This window comes from Haliotis asinina, chromosome 7, assembly GCF_037392515.1.
Source record: "Haliotis asinina isolate JCU_RB_2024 chromosome 7, JCU_Hal_asi_v2, whole genome shotgun sequence".
Classification (NCBI taxonomy): Eukaryota; Metazoa; Mollusca; class Gastropoda; order Lepetellida; family Haliotidae; genus Haliotis; species Haliotis asinina.
The window spans coordinates 46520651-46532803 of NC_090286.1; the positions used below are offsets into that span (position 1 = coordinate 46520651).

The window sequence follows — 12153 nt, forward strand, 5'->3', positions numbered from 1 at the left end:
CATAAACATGCAAAAATATTTTTAGTATGTGTTTTGGATGCATTGATTCTGATATTTATAAAGTACCTTAATACATAAACAAATTGGGAAAAAAAATAACTTTTGGAATGATTAAAGAGTATCATCAACATTTCACACGAAACATTTGGACTCCATATTTTACTTTGTATTTTTGCACGCACTTGTACAGAACCTACTGCGATCACTGCTATAGCAAAGAGCATACATATTTTTGGCCTGTACTTTTGATACCTTTGCTAATGGGCACACTGGTAAGGACTACAGAGATTTCTGTCCCTGGCATCTCAAATATAGATGCAGGCATGCCTATCAAGCCAAACCTATCAGCATAAACTCACAGTAATCTTCTGCCACAATGAATTATAATTTAATTGCTAAGAAATGAAACGTTATCTCAATTATTCATCTGTTCCTAAGATTCCAAGAAGCTACTGATTGGATACTCCACATGTGGTTGGTTCTTGCTGAGATCTCCTGAGGCCTTTCATCATGTTCATTATTTCCTTATCCAAATCATGACAAGTATACTATGAGGAAAACAAATATGCCAAGTATATGGACTTAAAGCACTGGATGGATGGATGGATGGATGGATGGATGGACGGACAGATGGATGGATGCAGTTACACAGAAGATGAATTTCTCCACTGACTTGGGGGAACGGACTGCAAACCTTATGCAAATGACTTGCAGAAGGATCATACATCAATTTGCAGAAAAGCATGTGCAAATATCATGCATGTGAACAGCTCTGTTTTGGTGTAGAATTTTGTTAAGAATTTGCTATATTTCTACTGAGTTTCATCATTTATTGAACTCATGAAAATAATGTTTTCAAAGTTACGAAATTATTTTACAATACATCAGTTCATGTGTAAACACAGACTAGGAAAATATATATAATTTTAATAGTAACAAACAAACCAATTTTGATTGAAAAGGAGCCCCAGGGAGACCAGAGATTTCGGAACCTGAAGAAATCTAGACTGCTTCAATTAAGGCTTGAGGACTGCAGAGAAGCTTGGCATTATGCAAAATAACGTGGTTCAGGGACCGTGAGACAGACTAGTGTAAACAGTACCTTCAAACAGTATTGAATATTTTACAAAAATGTAGTCTACATCAGTTGACTGAAGTAAGTGCATGACTACATTTACACTTGTGAGTCAGAAGGGGGAATTCACATGGTTTTATATAACTGTTGACTGAAATGCATAGTTTGTACTTTCCAATTTCCAGATAATACTTCCTATTTCTGAAAAAGATGTTTCTCCATGTGTGCGTGCATGCTTGCGTGCGTGCGTGGTATTGATGCTACTAGGTAGTATTTTGAGCATGTTGTAAAGCTGTTATTTTCTTCACTCAAGAGTTATTATATACACATATACAATGAAATAAGCAAATCTTATCAGACACACCTTTCCACTCAATAATATATTTAAAACCCAATGAGTCTCCTAATCAGACCTACCTAAGAAAACTTTCACGCTGTGCACAAAAACGCAGAAAAGCCCACATTAATAGTGGAAATAGCAATATAAACACACTATCTGGCTTTTGAAAGAGCAAAAACAACAATGAAAGACTATGAAACTGCAAAATTTTTAGATCAGGGAAGTTTTAATCTCTACTGCTTATGTGCAATATGATCTGTGCTTCTATCACATTTCCAAGCAACTGTGAATTGCCTGACATAGATAACATATGGAATATGTCAAAATAATTACTGTCAGTCATTTCATACGAATGGAAAGTAAGCTAAACAAGTGTGCAGACAAGTATCACGATGATGATAAATGCCAAATGAAACAACAGAAATACTTTAACAAGAGTCATCAGAAGATGACATATCCCCCCCAACATATTTGAAAGGACAAATCATCTGACAGTTACTTATTGTGTTTTTAGACCAAGTCAGAATTGTTTCCATGGAATTCATGAAAAATATATATGCTATATATCTGTAATCAAGAAAAGTCACCATTTCAAGATTTGTCTCATATATCTGCCAAGATCTTTTGAAAGATATGAAATGGTTTTCGAGTTGTGCTCCAGAAACGAAGTCAGCAACATGTTCATGGAACCGAGAAAATAATACATCATAAAAACTTGTACATAGCAAAAGGCACCACTTTGGGGTCTGCTACACATATCTATCAAGCAACACTGACAGATATTAAAAAGTTTTTGAGTTCTGCTCAATCACAAAAACCTGTAAATACCAAAAGGCACCACTAGAGGTTCAGATTGATATATCTACCAAGTTTTGCAGAAAAACATTGCATGGTTTTTGAGTTCTGTTCCGGAAACGAAGCCCACCCCACCATAAGACTAACACCAAATTGTTCCATGGAAAAACAAAAAAAATATAAATGCCAAAAATCTGTAAATAGCAAAAGGCACAACCATAGGCTGAGATTACTATATCTATCAAGTTTGGTCTAAAACTATTGAACGGTTTCTGAGTTCTGCTCCGGAAACAAAATGATTACGGACGGACGGACGGACGGACGGACAGACGGACGGACGGACAGACGGGGCGTCGACTAAAAAGTCAATTTAAACGGAACAACAGTCATCAGAAGATGAAGTAGCGCCTGGTCCCCACATATTTGAAAGAACATATCATCTGACAGTTACTTGATGTTTTTTAGACTAAGGTCAAATTGTTTCCATGAAAATCCTGACAAATATGAATGACACATATCTGTAAATAGCAAAAGGCACCACTTCAAGATCTGTCTCATATATTTGCCAAGATCTGTTGAAAGATATCACATGGTTTCGAGTTGTGCCCTGGAAACGAGGCCCACCCTCGCTTTTGAGTCTGAACCATTTCCATGGAAATCTAGAAAAATAGAAATGACAAAAAAATGTAAATAGCAAAAGGCACCACTTCAAGATGTGTCTCATATATCTGCCATTTTCTAGTGAAAGATATTAAAAAGTTTTCAAGCTGTGTTTCGTAAACAAAGTCCATCCCTCCTTTTTGAGATTCAGTCCAAATCGTTTCCATGGAAACTGGGAAAATGGTAAATCACAAAAAAGCTGTAAATAGCAAAAGGCACCACTTTGGGGTCTGCCTTACATAGGTGCCAAGTTCTGTTGAAAGAGATTAAGAAGTTTTCGAGTCGTGCTCCAGAAACAAAGGTCACCCCTCCCTTTTGAGACTAAGTCCAAATCATTTCCATGGAAACCAAGAAAAACAAAAATGAAAAAAATCTGTAAAAAGCAAAAGGCACCACTTTAGCTTATGTTTGATATTTCTACCAAGTTTCCTTGAAAGATATCGAATGATTTTTTACTTGTGCTCCGGAAACGAAGGTCACCACTCCCTTTTAGACTAAGTTCCATAGAAACCAAGAAAGATAAAAATGACAAATGTCCTGAAACAGCAAAAGGTACCATGTTAGGTGCTGTTTGATATATGTGCCAATTTTTGTTGAAAAATATTAAACAAATTATGCGCCGGAAACAAAATGATTATGGGCGGACAGACAAATGAGGCGTTGACTATATCCCCCACATTACATGCTGGGGGGATAAAAATGTCAATATGTGGTTAAGACTTCCTCTTCATGGCATGCATGTGCAAAATCAAAGTTGCAGGCTTTTCGTTTCTTTTTCCAATTTTCCCAATTTAAGTTTGCCTTTTTCAGTAGCGTCGAATTATGTTTATGTTGCTATTTCCGATTTCCGTGTGTTTTTCTGCATTTTTCTGCACAGTGAGAAAGTTGTCTTTGGTAGGGCTGCAAAGTTTCCCCTTGGATACTCCACAGCAGTGAAGATGTTATCTGCCCATAAGTGACAGAATCATAACAGCCATGGGTGCCTGGAGAGTAAACTTATCAAAGTTGTGATTTTCGTAATCAACATGTGCCATTAACCTTTGGTGGGGACCTGGACACAAAATCATCTTCTCATCATGAAGCCTGAAAAATGGTGGCCCTGTATCTCAATATGGTTAATGACTAATGCATGCAAACTATGTGCCGCTACATTTATTACCTGCCTGAATTTGATAAGAAACAAATTGGCAGTTTGCAATCATTTTGTTTGGTGTGGTAAGTAAAATAGGATTTGGGGAGATGATATATTTTCAGATCTCCAATCAAGTTTGATTCCTCATTTACTGATAAAGCAGTCTCTTTTCCCTTTGGTTCCATGGGAAAACAACTGCATGTGAACATCATTGTACAAAACTGGCACAAATCAAAAACGGATTCATTCATCATTCTTGGTTTTGGAATTCGTTGTGCGTCCTTGTATTAGCGACAGCTAATTATCTCTTCAGTTCAATAAACAACATAGGCCTTGCAGGTAACAATCACCCTACCTCGTCGTGACTAATTAATTCCACTCCACTTGGTCTGCGGTGGGCACGCGTCGATCGTCTAGGTTCTATAGAAACCACAATACATTGGCATTATGTAATGAGACCGGTCGAAGAGGGATGTCCATTTCGCTGTGGCACGGTCAAATTACTGGCCAACTGAAGGTCGACCTTGTTGACGTTGATGCAGACGACTGTGTCTACCTCGAGATATGCTCGCTCTGAAAATAAGAAAATCAATAAAATCGAAGGTAACTACTTATCCTACCATAGAGAAAAGGGAGTCAAGTACAAACTGATTCCAGCAAGCAAAAAAGAAATGAAATCATTACCATGGTCACGCGCCCTTTGTGATCACGCTTGTGAGATTACTTCACAGCTGACAGCCGGCTGAAGGCGGAAGTGATAGTTTTAACTACCTCGTTTGCCGCTAGGAGGCGTTGTTAAACAGGTGCGCTTGATTACATTGGAAATACCTAAAGATTGATAAGACAGAAAATAAATGCCACTCGGTTAATTTCAGTTTAATAATATATTTCTACGACTATAATGCGTAGATTCTGAGTGTGAATTATTTTCTCGAGGAAACGAGAAAACGTCGCCATATTGATACTGAAAGTAGGAAGTGATCCATGACTTCTTTCGAATGACCTGTTGTTCTTATCCGACTTTCGAAACTTGCTGTCAAGGCATTTAAGTACTTCCGTTGACAGCTCTCGGGAACAAGTGAAACCAGTACTTGCTGTTTTGACAGGTAGGGACAGTTTGCATTTTTATGGCAAAAACGAACAAGTGACAGGTGATCCGATCACATTTTACAGGTATCGATACACCTGAATTCACATCACCGGCATGCAAGCTTGCAAGACGGTGTTATATGGTTCTCAGTGATGGCTATTGGATTGTTACGGTTTTAGCCCCTTATTCGATGGTCTGTGTAATATTTTTCTTTACAGTTGGTTTGCATATAATATTTTTTGTTTCTTATTTCACAAAGATGAAAACGACGAATAACGTTGGTTAAAGAAAAAAACAACAAAAAACAACCTTATTCAAATTACAGTGTCATTATTGCGTGTAAGCTTGATGGAAAGAAAGTGTTTTGAATTGTGATGTATTGTCTGAACTGTAAGAAAACGATTGTAGTCAAGAAAGTCATTTGGGAAATTAGTAAATAAATGTTCACTCTGTGAGATTGGAAATCTCATAATAAAGATTTCTTCACAGATGTTCCTTCATGATAGAAAGCTGACATTTTTTCTAGTATATTTATCATCAGATGACCATTTGGTTCACAAAATGTAAAGATTCCCGGATCTCCAAACTGTTTCATTAGAATGGTTTTTGGGTAGTTTTCATGGGGGTTGCTCAGCGTACTAGTACATCATTTCACATGGCTGGTCCATCAAATTAATTTAGTTTGTATGTTTCATCCATGACACATTTAATGTTAAGGAATGTGTATGAGTCTGGCAGAAAAGGTGAGATGCGGTAGCCTAGTGGTAGTCACACAGAAGACCTGGGTTTGATTCCCCACATGGGTACAGTGTGTGAAGCCCATTTCTGGTGTCCTCCACTTTGATATTGTTGTAATATTGCTAAAAGCTGCATAGAACTGAACTCACTCATCACTGCATACATTCTTCAATTTAACGTGAAATGGGTTGAACATGTTGAAGTATTTGACCCTGAGGTGTATTTGGTATTTCCCTGAAGTAGTTATATTTGGTATTTAGGTCTCATATAGTATTTTAGTTTGTCCACTGTGATCAGCATTGTCAGTGGGATCAACATAACAGATTAAACTGTTAAAAAAACAGCTTTTAAACTTTTCAGCTGTCAAAAATCATTTGTGGAATTGGAGGCTATGATGTCCGTTACTCTTTTACTACTTGGATAGATTATTGCATATATTATACATAGAAGAGACAAACAAAATATATATGTATTTTGAGCTAAATTTATGGAAGTGCATATATTTGTAAAATCCTTACATAGCAGAGTTGTCCCCCCTCCACCTTAGATACACCTGCAAACATGTTGAATGGTTTCAAGGGCTCAGTTTAGTAGCATAGAACTTACATTGAATAATGTGGCCAAATGTTTACGTTTCTGCATCAAGTGTATGAAAACAAAAAAAAAGATTTGTGTGACACTCTTACATATGTGCACAACAGGTTTATTTGAAAACATTTAATTCCATTTATGTTGTTTGTTCTTCGAAATCATTAACCCCAATTTTGTGTAATTTGTCTCGTTTTGGGGCTTCATATGATCAGTATATGTGTACTTCAAGATTTTGTGTACATGTTCCACTATTGAAAAATTAATGGGTGCGGTCCCATTTTGCATCAGTTTTATTTTTTTAAATGGACTGTTGAGGACTAGTACTTCTTGCCCAGCATGCTGGACTAAGTGGGCAGTTTGATTAATCTTAGCAATTCAGCAAATGAATCATTCTCAAGTTAACATGTAAAATAGGGCTGGGATGGATGCAGATTTTCTACCAGGCATAGAAATAACCCATTGCCCAATGTTCCAGTCCAGCATTATTTTCTGTCGGGCAAGCAAATTTGTATGTCACGTTGTACCTGTGTCCAGTGGACTTTCCAATCTTAATTATGTTGCTTATTAGAAAGATCAGCAAGAAAATCGAACGGTATAATGAACAAATTATGAGGGCAAGTGATTTATATGTACCACTGTACCGGATTACACTAGCAGTTTTAAACTTCTTTCCACCCCAGTCTATCCAGGTACTGTAGCCCCCACTTCCCTACCCTTCCCGAATATCTTCTATGTTTATTTAATGGCATCAAATTTAAAAGATATGTATTCTTCAGCTATGAGGCGAAAAGGTCTTGTTTTTCAATATAGAAGTGATGAATTTTCTCTAAATCTTCAAAGACAAAATTACATCCTTTTTAATCATGAAAGAAGAATCCCTGAGTCTGAGGGTGTGGGTTCAAATCTTGGATGGGGCTCAACTGAACCTACTAGAATTTATACTTTACTAAGAATGTGTTATCCCAACTGTAACATATATTACATGAAATAATAACATATTGCATTGTTTTATCTGTTTGTCACATGATTATAATGGGTTTGGGTATTGAGACAGTAATACAGGTCCAAGTCATTACAAAACATCCTGGGTATCTGGATTACCAGTCCCAACCCTAGTGGAAAACTTTGAGTGTTGTTGTGTAGTAAAAATACTTTTACTGAGATCAAAGGTTAGATGGATTGCTCCTTTTGGGATGCTTAAAAGTAATAGTTTCTCTAAGCACAATGCATTGCCCTTCATGACATTATACTGCTGTATTTTACCATGGCTGTTGGAAGGGGTACTAAGTGTTTGCTTTAGACATAAAAATTTAGGAGTTATCTTAACTCTTTGGTATCACAAGAGGGAGTCATGGACATGTTCTTGGGAGTCAACTTTCAGTTTGGAACTTTCATCAAGACATCAACAGTGATTGTTAAAATACATTAAAAACAATATAAAGCAGTAAGGTGTTTCATCAACACTGAGTGGTCAACTGGCAAACAATGAACTAAGTAGTTTTAAACAGCAACAAATTACAAACTTAGATTATGTGAACTTAGGACCCAGTGGCATTGCATCAACAATGGCGGAAACTTTTAAATTCGCACACCAAAAGTTTTACACCAAATACCCAACTTTTCTGCGTAAGGGGAAACACTGGATACTTATTTTACTGTGGAGTGTTTGGGTTTTGTTTTTTCATCTGCTTTCTGTTAGTTAATGTGACAGGTTAACAATGGAGACTTGTTTGTGAAAATTAAGGAAAGAAAATCACATTAAAAAATTAAAAACTGATTTTAGAATGAAATTTTTCATTTTGGGCTGCAAGAACATCATATGGACTTCACAATATTACACTTTGTTAAATAGACTTGAGAATATATATAAAATATATTAATATATGTGTATATATTTTCTCATTAACCTCTTACATGTACAGACCAAGTTAAAATCAGACTGAAAGCATGAAAAAGAGAGACTTCAAGGGGAATGTGGAATAATGACAGTGTTGATCAAAAGTTTGAGTAATATAGTCATATGATAGGTAGATAACAAAAATCATTTGTGAAATGTTGGTACACATACCATATCTGATGGTGTAAAGTGCTGGTAAATCGTTCGGCCTTATTCCAGAACTTAGGGCACTTTCATAATGTTTGTTTTTTTCAAAATGTTGTTTAAATTGACAAGTAGTTGTAAGTCTGGATTTTCATGTCCAACTTATATTAAGCATGTGTTGAAACAATTTCCCTGACAATGTGCAAATGATTTCCCATATTTCCAGAATGTTCTTACATCAAATTGCTGGTGTTTAAAACTGTTTGAAAGGTATTTCTAGCCTGCTAAGAGCTAATGTATGTGTTTTGAGTTTAATGCATTCCAGTGTTGAAGATGGAGATTTCAAGCTGTCATTCTGACAGGTATTTTGTATCCTATTCAGACATGTTTGCGATATTGCATGTAATCTTCAGTGCCCACGAATAAATAGTTCCACCCAAATCTGGTGGATATTCTTATGTTCAAGAAAATCATAAATGCTGTAAACTTGCTGAAGAATTTCATTTCAAGGGCTTCAAATATTTGCATCTTGTATATAAAGGATATTAATCTGAACAGTTGCCATGGCAACATGAATGGTTTCTCTGTGATTGCCCCTGATTGTTGGTTGTAGTGTGAAATGGCCTGTTGTTGCAGTTGAAATGAACACTCTTGTCAGTTTCATGTGTTTTGACATACACATTGTCAGTTACCTGACAAGTTATGTGTCAGGGGAATAACAGATTAGTGGGTTTCAGTTACACATTCCTGTAAATGAGATGCTTCATGCTTTCTGTGTTACTATGTTTGTGAAGGATTGAGGGGAAATGTGGGTGTGGTTCAATGCCATGATGTTTTGGGGTTTGTGGTTCCACTGGTCATGTGACTATTGTAAATTTATACCTCAGCGTTATTTAATTAGGTTGTCCCTCATGTTTAAGAAGATAACAGAATTTTGATTGAGCGGTCATTTTTCATGCATATCCACTGAAGGATAATTTGATTGAGTGTTCAGTGTTCTTTTTCTAAATGGTTCAAATGAATGTTGAAAATTGTTTTGCTGTTTGGTCAATTTTCATGCAAGTCTCATGTGGATTGGTTGATTAATTTCATGCATTTCAGAAATGGCATTAAATGTTGACTGAGTGGTCATTTTTTTGGTATTTCAAAATAGTGCTAAAAATGTAGATTCCATTGTTATGTTTGTCTGAAAGAGGAATAAAAAAATTATTGAGGAATCACTCGTCATGCATGTTATGTAAATCATATTTGATATTATTTGTTTTCTTTTTAGCTCATTTCTGACTGCCACTGGCAGTGTGTATCCCATTCTGAAAGTGTAGTGTAATGATTGAGAGGTTTTGACTTTTGTGTGTAAGTTAGTATTGCCATGGTGACTCATGTTTTTCTTTTCTATGGCCAACTGGTTCCTATTACCTGGAGAAAGCATCAGTAAACTTAAGAGGTTATTTATTCAGCTTAAAGGGTCTGACCACCCAATCCTGTTAGTCTTACCTAAATGTGTACGCCTAGGGCAAATGCTGAATCGTCCCCATAACTTATTATCATTCACACTGGATGTTGTGTAATGAGTGCACATGCACGTTTCCAAAAAGCTGTATCCAGCATTTGTTTGTGATCTGACTTTCAGTGTCGTGTTGATGCTTGAGTATTGAAGGTTGTCCACTTATTACTGATAGCTTCTGGACAGGAATATGTCCTGGAATAGTACTTCATCATACGTACAACTTTCAACTGAACCAACTGATTTAAGGCCACATGACTGTGGTAACATAATATTAATAGTAAAGTTCTTCTTTATCTGTATAGTTGTTTGGTTGATTAAGTAGGTATGTGCAGGGTTTTATTTGATGTTAAAATGTGTATCCAGTATACACACAGTGATTTCGTGGTAATTGTTATGAAGTTTTCAAATTTCAGTGCTAATCATATGAATTTACAATTCATTAATGTCCCTTAAAAATGTGTTTTTTTCACAGACTAATTAAACTTTTTCTGAATTTTTACAAAGTGATTCATGATTCAGTGTGATTGGTTTATTTGACCGAAAGGGACATATTCAAAGTTGATTGATAACAACTGTCAAATAATTTTTGAAATATATTTTTCATTTTTTTCCAATGCATTGTAATTCATTTGAATAGAATGATAAATAAGAGTTACAAGATGTATTGTGTTCATGCAGCATGTTTTGTTACTTGCACAGATATGATTTTATTGTTAATGACCATTGTGAATATATGGCATATGTTTGACAACTAGTAATCGTGTACGATGACACAATTATGACATGATGGGAACAAACATAACTGCAAATTAATGGGCAGCATCAGATATATTTTGTGTTTGGGCATTTTGGGTTGCCATGATTTTTCTCTGTGTGTGGATGTCATTCTCTTTTTAAAACAGTGCTGTGTTAATTAGAATTAGCTGTCATCAGTAACTGGGTTTGTCTTCAACCAGCTGTCGTGTGGCCATCCGTGCGACAAGGTGCTGTCGTATATTGATTTTGTGAAGCGCCTAATAAACAACCCGTTGCCCATGATGCTGTCACACTAAAGCTGCATCCCGAATTGAACTGTAAGGGGCATTTCTTGGCCGTCATAATTTATTCACTTGATCCAGTAATATGAGGATGGATATTAGTTTATGATTCACCTGAAGAAGATATTTTCCGGAAGACAGCTCACAGTTACAATGCTCTAATCCTCTGATGAGAGGCAATCCGTACTGACTGTCCGCTGTCGATGAGCGCATGGCTTTGTTTGGTTAATGATAACCGACGGCACGCCACCTATTGCGTCGACCTATTGTTACATACGCTGGACATGCTAGGAAAGTGGATGGTGAAACTGTCCATGTTTCATTGCCAGTTGCTGATAGAGTTGTGAGGGATTGCTAAGGTGTCGAACTGTGATCATGTCCACAATTCCTGGCCCATTTGGGCTGTCGCACCTGATTTACCTTAACGAGGAGGGAGTTATAGGAAATGTGTGTATTCAGGCGTCACAGCTTGAACTGTCACCGTCAAAACATTCCGGTTGGTCCCATGCTTGCTGTTGCTGTTGCTGCTGTGGTGATTTTAATTTCTGGAGGTCTCGGAGCGCCAAAAAAATTACCAGGAGGCTGTCTGAGGTATGCGGAATATTCATTTGTCACGCTAACCTTGTCCCTTTGTAGACGCTTCTATTTACCTTTTTCAGGTATTAAGCCATCGCCGACTTAGGCTGTTATGTAACGCCGACTGTCAACACCTACGTGATGTTGTGAGCAAAGCTTGAAAGGCTCATCTCACATGGGCGAAGAGTATGTTCATTTGCTCAAATGCTCACTTTCTTGTCAGTGATCTTAGTGGCCAGGAAGTCAGGTGCTTGAACTGAAGTACATGTTGAAAATACTTTTGTGTAAGGATGTGGTGCACAGTTGTTCTGTTATTCTGTTGGTAATTACTCTGATCATCATCATGATCTTGTTTTGAATTATTCAGCTTATGTCTATAGCAACAAGGCTTTATTAAGTGGTGTTTGGGGTCACACTGACCTGACTGAGATCTTTTGGAGAAAAATATCACAGAAAACGTAAAAGAATATTTTGTATTGTTGACGACATGTTAATGCTTAGTCATGTTCCAATTTGGAAACTTATTTCATTCTCCATACAAATATGGGATGTTTCTGATGATATTGTAAGA

The 12153-nt window shown here is 36.6% G+C and overlaps 2 protein-coding genes across 2 annotated transcripts in view; one reads left to right on the forward strand and one right to left on the reverse strand.

Annotated features, from left to right (window-relative positions):
- Window positions 1–4443, reverse strand: part of LOC137291314 (membrane progestin receptor gamma-like) — a 28746-nt gene extending 24303 nt beyond the window's left edge. Inside the window, exon 1 of the mRNA XM_067822617.1 lies at window positions 4358–4443. The gene's annotated coding sequence lies outside the window, so the exon portion shown is untranslated. The remainder of the gene's footprint in view (window positions 1–4357) is intronic.
- Window positions 4444–4954: 511 nt separating this feature from the next.
- LOC137290732 (focal adhesion kinase 1-like) overlaps window positions 4955–12153 on the forward strand; it is a 136316-nt gene continuing 129117 nt past the window's right edge. Inside the window, exon 1 of the mRNA XM_067821846.1 lies at window positions 4955–5108. The gene's annotated coding sequence lies outside the window, so the exon portion shown is untranslated. The remainder of the gene's footprint in view (window positions 5109–12153) is intronic.